Here is a 12,394-nt window from a genome sequence, read left to right on the forward strand (position 1 = left end):
AGAGTCCCACATCAGGATCCCTGCAGGGAGGCTGCTTCTCCCTCTGCCTCTCTCTGCCTCTCTCTCTAGCAGTCAGAAATAAATAAAATAATTTTTTAAAAAAGGAATTAAAGGACAAATGCAAGAAAAGTAATTATGTCTCATGCTTAGTGATTGCAAAAAATTATAAATTCCATTATTTTTTTCTCAAAATGTTTATAACCTGATGATAAAAATCCCAGAAATGCACAAATCAAAGCAAGATCACTTTGAAGGGTAGCAGAATAACTCATCTCAAAATATGCCACTCTGGCATAAGGCTTATTTTGAGGTGATAAGGCGTTTGAAAAAAAAAAAAAAGGCGTTTGAGGTAATAAAATTGCTGTAGATTGCTTGTTAGCTGAAGAAGGAGTCAATGCCATAGCAAATACCTCCTGCTGCTCCTGGATCAATACCTCTGATATTATAGAAAGTCAGTACAAGAAATTAACAAGCCTTTTGGCTAAAACACATTGATACCTACTGGTCTGGTTCATGGAGGTCCTGACAAAAAGCATACTTCCCTCCCTTGGTATTCTCGTCCTGATAGTCATCATGAAGCTGTGTTCCTTCAAGGGTCTCAAACACATGCTCAGAGCCATCAGCAGTATATCAGATGGTCTCACTGCATTTGGAGAAACAGAAATGACATGAACAGTGAGGTGCAAACACCTTTCACAAACCTTACTTTATAACCTATGAGTTTCACAGGGAAACAAGAACCACTTAACCCTGATAGTGCCTAGAGTGATACTAATATCAAATTTTTGGTCCACCTCTTATGTGTACAAGGATAACCAAAAGGGGATAATTTTTGGGTAATTTTACTAGGAGGCCATTAAACTGAGATGGCTCTAACAGCTTGGTAACAACTTACATAAGCAAAGTGAAACCTAAACTAGAGTCAATCCCTGTAAGCACTCGTATGCCAGCAAATTCACCAATAGCCAAATGGGCTTTTCCAGGTAAGGCAACTGAAGAGAATATAGCCAATCAGGGAATTGGTAAAGCAATTTCTGTGCTTTGCCTCTGCACCTGTTCTACCAAAGCCTATTCCTCCAGCTCTTGTCACAGAACTCTTCACCATTTTCAGGTTGGCACAGCCAGACTTGAATCATGTTCTCAAGTAAACACTTAGAAATTGTCTTATGCCTTAGTTTATCTAACACCTTAAAGGACTTACTAAAAACTAGCAAGTTTCTGTATTCTGTGGGTTAAAGAATCAAGGCACATCTTTAGAAATTTGAAAATAGTCACAGGTGTTTCTTTTATGTAACTCCCATTTTTTACCATAAATAGGTGGCAATAGAGAATACACTAAAACTCAGACATATGTGGCATAAAAAAGAAAACATCTACAACCTCCCATATAAAAAGACATTTTTTGAATACTTTACCTTTAATGAGCAGTTTTAGGTTCACAGAAAAATTGGGCACAAAATACAAGAGTTCCTGAATATCCCCATCTTTCCCCCTCCCTGCTCCATACAGTTTCTCCCATTATTGACACTTGGCAGCAGGGTGGTACATTTGATCTTACCACACTGATGAATCAACATTGATACATTATTATTTACAGATGTCTATAGTTTAGAATAGGGTTCGTTCTTTGTATGATATAAATCTCTATAGTTTGCCTTTTCCAGAATGTCATATAGTTGAAATCATACAGTGAGAGCTTTTTAGTCTAACATGATTCTTTCATGTAGCAATATGCATTTAAGGTCACCATGTCTTTTCAAAGCTTAATAGCTTTTTTCAAATTGCTGAATAACACTTCATTGTATGGACGTTCCACAGTTTATCAATCCACCTGTCAAAGGACATCTTGGTTGTTTCCAAGTTTCACAAAGATGCTATAAACATTCCTGTGCCAGTTTTTGTGGGGACATATATTTTCAACTCATTGAGTAAATACCAAGGAAAACATTGCTGGACTGTAATATAGGAGCATGTTTAGCTTTGTAAGAAATCACCACAGTGTTTCTTCCAAAATAATTGTAACATTTTGCATTACCATCAGCAAGGAATGAGATCCCCTATTGTACTGCATTCTGGCTTGCTAGCATTTGGTGTTGTGAGGGTTCTTGATTTTACCCAGAAGTCCACCTTAAAAAATTTTTTTAATTTGAAATAATTATAGATTCACCAGAACTTGCAAAGACAGTATAGATAGACCCTATGTACGTCTTATCTAGTTTCTCCAAATGATTATATATTAAAAATTATAATACCATATCAAAACCAGGAAACATATTGGTAAATGTGCCTGTTTCCTCCCATGAGTACATCTGTGTGACCACCACCATAGTCAGGCACAGAACTATTCCATTACCAGAGAGTTCTCCCTCATGCTGCCCTTTGTATTCACAATCACTTCTCTTCAGACCCCATCACCTAACAACCGCTAATTTGCTCTCCATCTCTATAATTTGTTATTTTGAGAATGTCAAATAGATGGAATCATTGAGTATGTGGCTTTCTGAGCTTGGCCTCTTTCAATTAGCATAATGCCCTTTAGATCTATCTAAGTTGTTGAATGTACCCACAATTTTTCCTTTTTATTGCTGAGAGGCTTCCATGATATGGACACACTTGTTGCAGGGCCTTTTGGTTGTTCCTAGTTTAGGGCAATGACATTTAAAGCTGCTATGCAAATTAGTGTACAGTTTTGTGTGAACATGAGTTTTCATTTTTCTGACATAAAGGCCATGAAATGTGACTCCTGGGACAGGAGGTAAGTGTATGTTTAGTTTTTAAGAGATTGCCCCAAACTATCTTCCATTTCACATCCCCATCAGTGCAGGAGACATCCAGCTTCTCTGCATTCTCATCATCATTTGACCTTGTCATTATTTCATATTTTAAGTGCTTCAATAGGTGTATAGCGATGTATCAGCATGGTCTTAATTTGCATTTTCCTAATAGCTAGTGATGTTGAACATCATTCAATGAGCTTATTTTCCATATGAATATTCTTTCTGATAAATGTCTCTTTGTGTCTTTCTCCCATTTTGTAATTAGAGTAGGTGTGTGTGTGTGTGTGTATCTTTACTGTGGAGACTTGGGAGTTCTTTATTGATTCTAGACATATTTGTTATGTTTGTTAAATTTGCTCTTTGTTATATTTTGGATGTTTAGATATTTTGTCTTTGTCTATATCTAACCTTTTCAGTCTCTCAAAAGGATTTTTTTTTTCTCAAAATTATTTTTTAATAATTTTATTTATTTGAGAGGGAGAGCGAGTGAGTGAGTGAGTGAGTGAGAGAGAGAACATTAGGTGGAAGAGAGGCAGAGGGAGAAGCAGAAGCATAGGGAGAAGCAGGTTTCCTGCTCAGCAGGGAGCCTAATGCAGGGCTTGATCCCTGGACTCCAGGATCACAATTTGAGCTAAAGGTAGACATTTAACCAACTGAGCCACCCAAGTACCCCAATAGGATATTTTTCAGAATAAAAGTATTTAATTTTTATAAGGCCCAATTCATTGATGTTTCTCCTTTATGGATCATGCCTTTGATGTTATGTCTAAGTAGTCTTCACCAGCCCAAAAATTTCCTGCTGTTTTCTTCTGAAAATTTTACACTCCCATGTCAAGCTCCTTGCATGGAGCCTGCTTCTCCCTCTGCCTGTGTCTCTGCCTCTCTCTCTCTCCCTCTCTGTGTCTCTCATGAATAAATAAATAAAATAAAATCTTTAAAAAAAAATAATGATAATTTTTTCCTTTCCTTTTGTTTTCTTTTCCCTTTGATTTTGCTTGTTTGCTTTGTTTTTGTCTATGGATATCTATTTTGTCTATGGATATGAAATGTGTTCCAACACCATTGTTTGAAAAGATTATGCATATTCCATTGATTTGCACTGCACCCTTGTCAATAGTGAGTTGGTGTGGGTCTATTTCTGGACTGCCTATACTCTTCCATCAGTCTATGTGCCTGTCCCTTCATAATACCCATTAGTCTTGATATCATAAGTATGTATATAAAGGTTTTAAATCTGGCTGGCACAATTATTCAATTATTCAACTTTATTTTTCTTTATCAAATTTAGCTTCATCTCATTCCTAATTTCATTGCTTTTTCATATATATTTTAAGATATTTAAGATATTTAAGATAACTATTAGAATTTAGAATAACTATCTACAACCATTAAAAATTTAGCCGAGATACGGATATTAATATTAATTGCATTAAATGGGGATATCAATTTGAGTGAGAATTGACATCTTTACTCTGTTCAGTTTTTCAACTGATGAATATGGTAAATATCTTCATTTATTTAGACCTTCGATTTCTTTCATCAGCATTTCAGATAGAAGTCCTGTGCACACTCTGTTGGAATTCTTCTTTAGTTTTTCTGTGCTTTTCCTTACTTTTTTTTTTTTTTGAGTGATTTTAATAGTATTGTATTTTTAATTTTTGTTTTATATCTTCCTTACTATATATAGAAAAACAATAGATTTTTTTCTGCTGATCTTTAATCCTGCCTTCTTATTAGTTTTTTTTTGTTTTTTTTTGTTTTTTAGGTTTTATTTGTGTGGTGGGGGAGCAATTCCTTGGGATATTTTATGGAAACTATCATCACATCAAATTAGTGTAAATATAGTTTTATTTCTTCCTTTCTGATGTGCCTTTGTTCTGAATACCTCCTATTCATCTTGTTGATGATGGGGGGTCCCCCACCCTAAAGAAGATGAGATGGTTTATGAGATTGACATGGACAGATGAGATTAACAGCTGTTACATGTACTCACAGCCTGAGAGAGAAGGACACTAAATTCTATATAGGGGCCCATGAAGTTTGCATTCGGGAACACAGGGAATCATCAGGGCTGAGAGGCAAGCTTTGTAGGAACAAGAAGATGAGGTGCCTCCGGGTTCCCACAACTGGATGTTATTGGTTTTTTTGAATAGTTCTATGGGCAGGCAAGGGAACTGAAGCCCTTAGGTTGAGGAACAGGTGGACTGTAGCTTTTCAGACTCAGAAGTAGCTGAGTGAAGTCTTTCCTTCCAGGTTGAGGAAAGATACCTGGTCTAAGTGTAGGCACTCATAGTTATGCTTTCGGCGGCCCTTTAAAGGCTTTGCCACAGTAATTAGTCCCTTCTGTCTTATTGATGGCAAGGATTGAAGGAGTGCTCAAATGAGGTGTTTTGAGACAACAAACACTTTAGTAAATGCTCCAGGGGATTGATGCTCCTCAAAGTAGGCTAAAAATCCTCACTGAAGGAAGTCAGAAGAAAGGTTTTAATAGGATAATACTGAGGATGATTTTAAATGGGCAAAGGAAAGCCTTACCTAATCAATCTATTTGCACACCCAAATTGAGAAAGCTGCTCATTAAACTAAACAACCCGAGTGAAATACTGACAAAATTGAGCTCAAAAATATCAACTCCTGTGCTCGCTTCGGCAGCACATATACTAAAAAAAAAAAAATAATAATCAACTCCTTCATACTTCCTACTTCTCTACCTTCTTCTTATCCTGTAAATGAGATACCAGGGATTGAGGCATTAAAATCAAAATCCTCCTTCTCCTCACCATGCTAAGGCAATGAAAGTTCTGAGGTCAAGAGCTGGCTAGAGTAGAAGCTGATATTAAGAGGCTGATAGGAATTCTTGAAGGCCTTCTCCATTAAGAACAAATTAGGACAATGTACCCAGAGAGGAAGAAGCAAATTGAAGGCAAAGTGATCAGATGGATAGATCAACCGATGATGTCTTTTAAGTGACCACCCAATTCCCTGAGAGATTGAAAACAACAGTTACCCTAAAAAAGAAAACATCATTGCTAAACATGAAATATAGGCCCAGAAGGAATTCAAAGTCCTTCAGGTTCTCTAGGAACTCTTATCTAGACCATTCTCTGTTCCTAAGCCTGAAGAAAAAAGGGGTGGCATGTAGGGGATGGGGTGGTGTGGGGGTTCTGTGGAAGCTTCTTAAAATTCAACTGGCTAGAAAAACACTCTTGCTCCAAATCTAACCCAGTTTCCAGAAGATTACTTGTCAAGGATACATACAAATCTTTACTATCTGTGTTTATATATATGTTATAAATATGAGATTGCTCTATCACTGGATATTGATAAAATTAGTTTGTAAAATAGCTTTTTACAGTTGGTGTGATGACAGGTATTTATAAGAATTAGGCTTTTTAAAATTTACAAGTCACCAAACAACAGATGTTGACAAGGATGCAGAGAAAGGGGAACTCTCTCACATTGTTGATGGGAATGCAAGCTGGTACAGCCACTCTGGAAAACAGTGTGGAGGTTCCTCAAAAAGTTAAAAAAAATAGAGCTACCCTATGGCTCAGCAATGTACTTCTAGGTATTTACCCCAAAGCTACAAATGTAGTGATCCGTAGGGATACCTGCACCCCAATGTTTGTAGCAATGTCCACAATAGTCAAACTATGGGAATAGCCCAGATGTCCATCAACAGATGCATGGATAGAGAAGATGTAATATACATATACAATGGAATATTACTCGGCCATCAGAAAATGAAATATTGCCAATTGCAACAATGTGAATGGAACTAGAGTATTTTGCTAAGTAAAATAAGTCAGAGAAAGACAATTACTTTTTTAATAAATTTATATTTTATTTGTGTTCAATTTGTCAACATATAGAATAACACCCAGTGCTCATCCCGTCAAGTGCCCACCTCAGTGCCCCTCACCCAGTCACCCCCACCTCCCACCCACCTCCCCTTCCACCACCCCTAGTTCGTTTCCCAGAGTTAGGAGTCTTTACGTTCTGTCTCCCTTTCTGATATTTCCTACCCATTTCTTCTCCCTTCCCTTATATTCCCTTTCACTATCGTTTATATTCTCCAAATGAATGAGAACATATAATATTTGTCCTTCTCCAATTCACTCATTTCACTCAGCATAATACCCTCCAGTTCCATCCACATTGAAGCAAATGGTGGGTATTTGTCGTTTCTAATGGCTGAGTAATATTCCATTGTATACATAGACCACAGCTTCTTTATCTGTTCATCTTTCGATGGACACCAAGGCTCCTTCCACAGTTTGGCTATTGTGGACATCGCTGCTATAAACATCGGGGTGCAGGTGTCCCAGCATTTCATTGCATCTGTATCTTTGGGGTAAATCCACAACACTGCAATTGCTGGGTCATAGGGCAGGTCTTCTTTGATCTGAGTCCTACTTTAACTCATATAACCATCTCTATTTTTTTGTTAATTGTTTTCTATGCTTATCTTTTTCCATTCCTCTATTTCAGTCTTCCCATATTATTAAGTTTGAAGTGAGCTTGTTGTAGACAGCACACAATTGGATCATTTTTCTCCAGTCTGGTGTTTGTCTGTTAACTGATGTTTTTAGATCATTTACATTTAATGCAATTATTAATATATGAGCACTTATGTTGGACATTGTATCATTTGTTTTGAGTGTACACAGCTCCTGAATCTTTAGGTGCATGACTTTTGCCAAATTTTGGAATATTCAGTCAAGTTTCCATCAAAAAGTTTTTCAGTATCACTTCCTTTTCATCTCCTTCTTGGTCTTGAATAGCACAAATATTTTATCTTTATTTGTAGTTCCACAAATTCTCCTACATGAAGTAATAATAAATATTATGAGCAAGTTTACAAAAATAAAATTGTATGTAGTGGATAAATTACTCAAAATGTGCAATGTATCAAAGCTCACAAACAGTATATAAAATTAAGAGTTCCACATCGAATGAAGAAAATAAGTCCATTATGCAAAACTTTTCCACAACAAAACCCCAAGTTTAGCTCTCCAGTAAATTCTTAAAAGTATTTAAGAAAGAAGCCATCCTAATTTATACGAACTTCCAAAAAAGTGAAAAGAGAGAAAACACTTGCAAATACTTCCTATGAGACCAGGATAATCTTTTTTTCAAAACCTGATGCTGTAACAAAAAGAAATATACAGACTCATCACTTTCATAAAGACAGATGCCAAAATCTTATGAAAAAATTATCAGATTGAATCCAGTGACATTCAGAAAACATGATACATCATGGCTAAGCGGAACTTATTACAGGATTGCAAGATTCTTTTAACGTTTGAGAATTAATTAATGCAATTTACCATATTAAGTTAAAGAAGGAGACAAGAAATATAATCATCTTGATAGAAAAATAAAATATCATTGGACAGAATTCAACACCTGTACTTAATTTTTCAATATCTAGATTTTAAAAATTTTATGAAAAGGGAATTTTCTTGATTTAACAAAGAATAGCTACCCTACTACACACATCAGACTCATTTTATTACCCCCAATTTCCTACCTTTGGCAATCACCCATCTGTTTTCTGTATCTGTGAACAAGGCTTTTTGTATTTTTGGGTTTGGGTTTTTTGGGGGTTTTTTTGTTTTGTTTTGTTTTTTTGGGGGGGTTCAACATATAGGTGAGATCACTTTAATTTGTCTTTCTTGTTGTGATCTATTTCACTTAGCATAACGTCCTCAAGGTCCATTCATGTTGTCACAAATAGCAAAACTTCATTCTTTCTTATGGCTGAATAATACTTTTTAAAAAAGATTTTGTTTATTTACTCATGAGAGAGAGAGAGAGAGGCAGAGACATAGGCAGAGGGAAAAGCAGGCTCCCTGGAGCCTGATGTGGGACTCGATCCCAGGACTCCAGGATCATGCCCTGAGTCGAAGGCAGACATCTAATCGCTGAGCCACCCAGGCATCCCAGGAATAATATTTGTTGATGTATGTATACCATACTTGCTTTACTCATTCATCTCTTGATGGACATTTAGATTATTTCCATATCTTCACCATTGTAAATAATGCTACAATGAATAAGGGGATGCAAATATCTTTTCAAGTTAGTGTTTTAATTTTCTTTATTTAATCACCCAGAAATGGATTGCTGGATCAAATGATAGGTCTATTTTTCATCTTTTTGGAGAATTTCCACACTGTTTCCATAGTGACTGCACCAATTTAATTCATGCCAACAGTGCACAAGGGTTTGTTTTCTCCACATCCCTACCAACAACCCTTGTTATTTTTGTCTTTTTGATAATAGCCATCCTAACAGGTATAAAGTGATATATCATTGTGGATTTGATTTCTTTTTTCCCTGATGATTAGTGATGTTGAGCATCTTTGCATGTGCCTGTTAGCCATCTGTATGTCTTCTTTGGGAAAATGTCTATTCAGATCTTCTGCTCAAATTCAATTGGATTGGGGTTTTTTTATTGCTACTAGTTGAATGAATTCTATACATATTTTGGATATTAACCCCTCACCAGATATATGATTTGCAAATATTTTCTCCCATTTTGTAGGTTGCCTTTCATTTTGTTGATGGTTTCTTTTACTGTGCAAAAGCTTTTTAATTTGATGTCATTCCACTTTTCATTTTTACTTTTATGGCCTTTGACTTTCGTGTCCATTCCAAAAAAAATCATCACCAAGATAGATGTCAAGGAGCAGACTGCCTATGTTTTCTCTCACAAGTCGTATGATTTCAGGTTTTACATGCAAGGCTTTAATCTATTTTGGATTAGTTTTTGTGTATAATGTAAGATAATGACCCATTTTCATTTATTTGCATGTTGCTGTCCAGTTTTCCTAATACCATTTATTAAAGAGACTATTCCTAGCCCATTGTATATTCTTGAAATGCTCTACTTTAAACCTCAAGTGTTCATAATCTACTTCTGGAGTATGCTATACTGCTGTATTTAACCAATAAGGAATCAATCCCAAAGAGTGTCAAGCAAAATTGATATATAACAGGTTTAAGCATTTTATCAAACTTAACACTTATTGTCTTTGAAAATTTTCTGGGAAATATATTTTTCCTTATAAAATTAAGTATTAACATGTTAACTTCTAAGAACAAATAGTCCTTTTGCTTAGTTGCTGTTTTTTTCATTATAATTGGGTTTATAACTGCATTTTAATACTCCGTGTTAAAAACAAACCCTCAAAACCTTTATTGATGCACCCCTCAACCTATCATCCTTCATGATGAAATAATTAAAAATACTAACACTCTAATAGTTCCAGATACTATAGTTTCCTTACCTAAAATTGTTCTCTTCTACCCGCTCTCACATTTCTTTCTTTCTTTCTGAAGATTATTTGCTCCCATCTTTCCAATGCATCAAATGAGGCAGGCCCCACAAAGCATGAAGCATAGTTTGTCTGAGACTACCACTGTCATTCTGTGGTCCTCTCAATGTGTGGAGGAAGTAGGTCTACTGAGAACACTTGAAGAAGGTTTAGTTCTCCCTTATAAAAATGTATGAGGGGGATCCCTGGGTGGCGCAGCGGTTTGGCGCCTGCCTTTGGCCCAGGGCGCGATCCTGGAGACCCGGGATCGAATCCCACGTCGAGCTCCCGGTGCATGGAGCCTGCTTCTCCCTCTGCCTGTGTCTCTGCCTCTCTCTCTCTCTCTGTGACTATCATGAATAAATAAATAAAATCTTTAAAAAAAAAATGTATGAGGAGAAACTGTTCCCTTTTCCTGTCTTTGGAAGTTATGAAGAAAATGAAGCCTAAAGCTACTGCAGCCATCCTACTACCATTTCAGGAATACTGACTTGTGGTGTATGATAAAGAGAAGAGATACAAAGTCCCAGGATCACTAGCAACACCATTGGCCTGATGAACTCACCAGCTTGGAGGTTAACTACCCAGGGTCTATCTGCTACGTGAGACAAGGAGTTAAAGTCAAATAAAGCCAATTAAATTGATTTTTCTCACTAGCAATAGAAAGCATCGCCACTGAAATATTCCTGCCATACTTTTAAATTCTACATTATAATGTCACACCATAGATCTCAGATAAAATGAGACAACTCATTTCTGCATCTTAAAGAACACAACAAAAGTAAAGTTGCAACCCTGGGATCAAACAGCATCTGATTAAACCATATAAATATTGAACACATGACTGTTAGCTTATTAAATTCCCACAGGAGGATAACCTGTTTCACACATTAATGCATAATAGAACTATAATATTTGTAAAATAAACTTTGAATTGGTCTGTTGTCTCTTATAGTGGAGAAATTGTGCTGAAATAGCTATTAACTTGAATTGAACTTCTGAATCTATTGTCTACTCTTTAGATTTGATTTACTTTTCAAAATGACTTGTCGACAGATTATGATAGCAAAACTCATCATCTCCTTAACCAATTTAGGTGTATTCTCTGAAACCTTTCCAACTTTTTTATATTATTGAAGTCTATGGAATCTAGAACTATATACTGATTTACAATTATAGTTCCACAGTGTCCAAGCTCCAAAAATACTTGGTTTACTTTTCTAATTTGTTTCCATTATGTACTTTTTGTCACATTTTCTTCATCACTACAGTTTGGTTTTAATTTTTACATATTGACTTTTTAAATTTTTTAAGTTATTATATAAAATGTTTTTAGGATCCTCAAACTAAAACTATTAACTAAGACATGTTGAGAAGATCCAGCTCTCATCTCTGTTCCCTTCAACCTACTCATTCATTTTGCCCAAGAGGCAATGGTTTTTAAAAAATCCTTCCATTGTCATATATAGAAAAGTAAGTAGATTAGATAGATGAGAGATAATTATAGCTGGATGTTATAGATAAAGTGATATAGCTATATATTCCTATTCTCTTACTCTATCTTTTAAACAAATCGTTGTGTGATGTACAAACTCTCCTGTACCTGTGCAAATGCCTTTTGGAGATTATTCCATTTCAGGATGGTTATTTTTCCATCCAGCTGCATGGTATTTCATTGTTTGCATGGACATCAGAGTATTCATAATTTCCCCTTTCTTTCCCAGTTTTCCTCTGATTTCTGCTAATTTCCCCTTTCTTTCCCAGTTTTCCTCTGATTTCTGCTAAGATAATATCTATCTGGGATGTTCCTGTAGATGGTAAATTTATGTACAATATGAAAGGTCTCAGAAATGCATCTTTTCCCCTAGAGTTGTGGTTTTGTCCTGATGGTCTGAGATCTATTTATGGGGAAGGATGCATCTCAAGTCAAAGTGTCAGCATGCCACGGATGTTTATCTGAGAGACAGAAAAAGATGGAAGTGTAGATAGAGCTCCCCATCAATATAATGAGAGGGGTTTACTCAGTTTTAGATACTTTCCTATAAAACTCAAGAAGGGGGAATTGTGAGCCTCCCGCATTAGGCATGGAGCCTACGTAAAAAATAAAATGAAATTAAAATTTAAAAACTGAGGCAAAAGACAGTGATTATAAAAATTCTGAGGGCATCATTTCCTTACAAGTTACTTGTATGACACTGCAGGGATATTTTTTGTTCCCTTTCCTCATCCCATGGTGCAAAGGGACGTTTGTGTTTGTGTTTGAGAACACAGAGATATAGGATACCACTGTCACAT

The sequence above is a fragment of the Canis lupus genome, chromosome 12, assembly GCF_011100685.1.
Source record: "Canis lupus familiaris isolate Mischka breed German Shepherd chromosome 12, alternate assembly UU_Cfam_GSD_1.0, whole genome shotgun sequence".
In the NCBI taxonomy this organism is placed as follows: domain Eukaryota; kingdom Metazoa; phylum Chordata; class Mammalia; order Carnivora; family Canidae; genus Canis; species Canis lupus.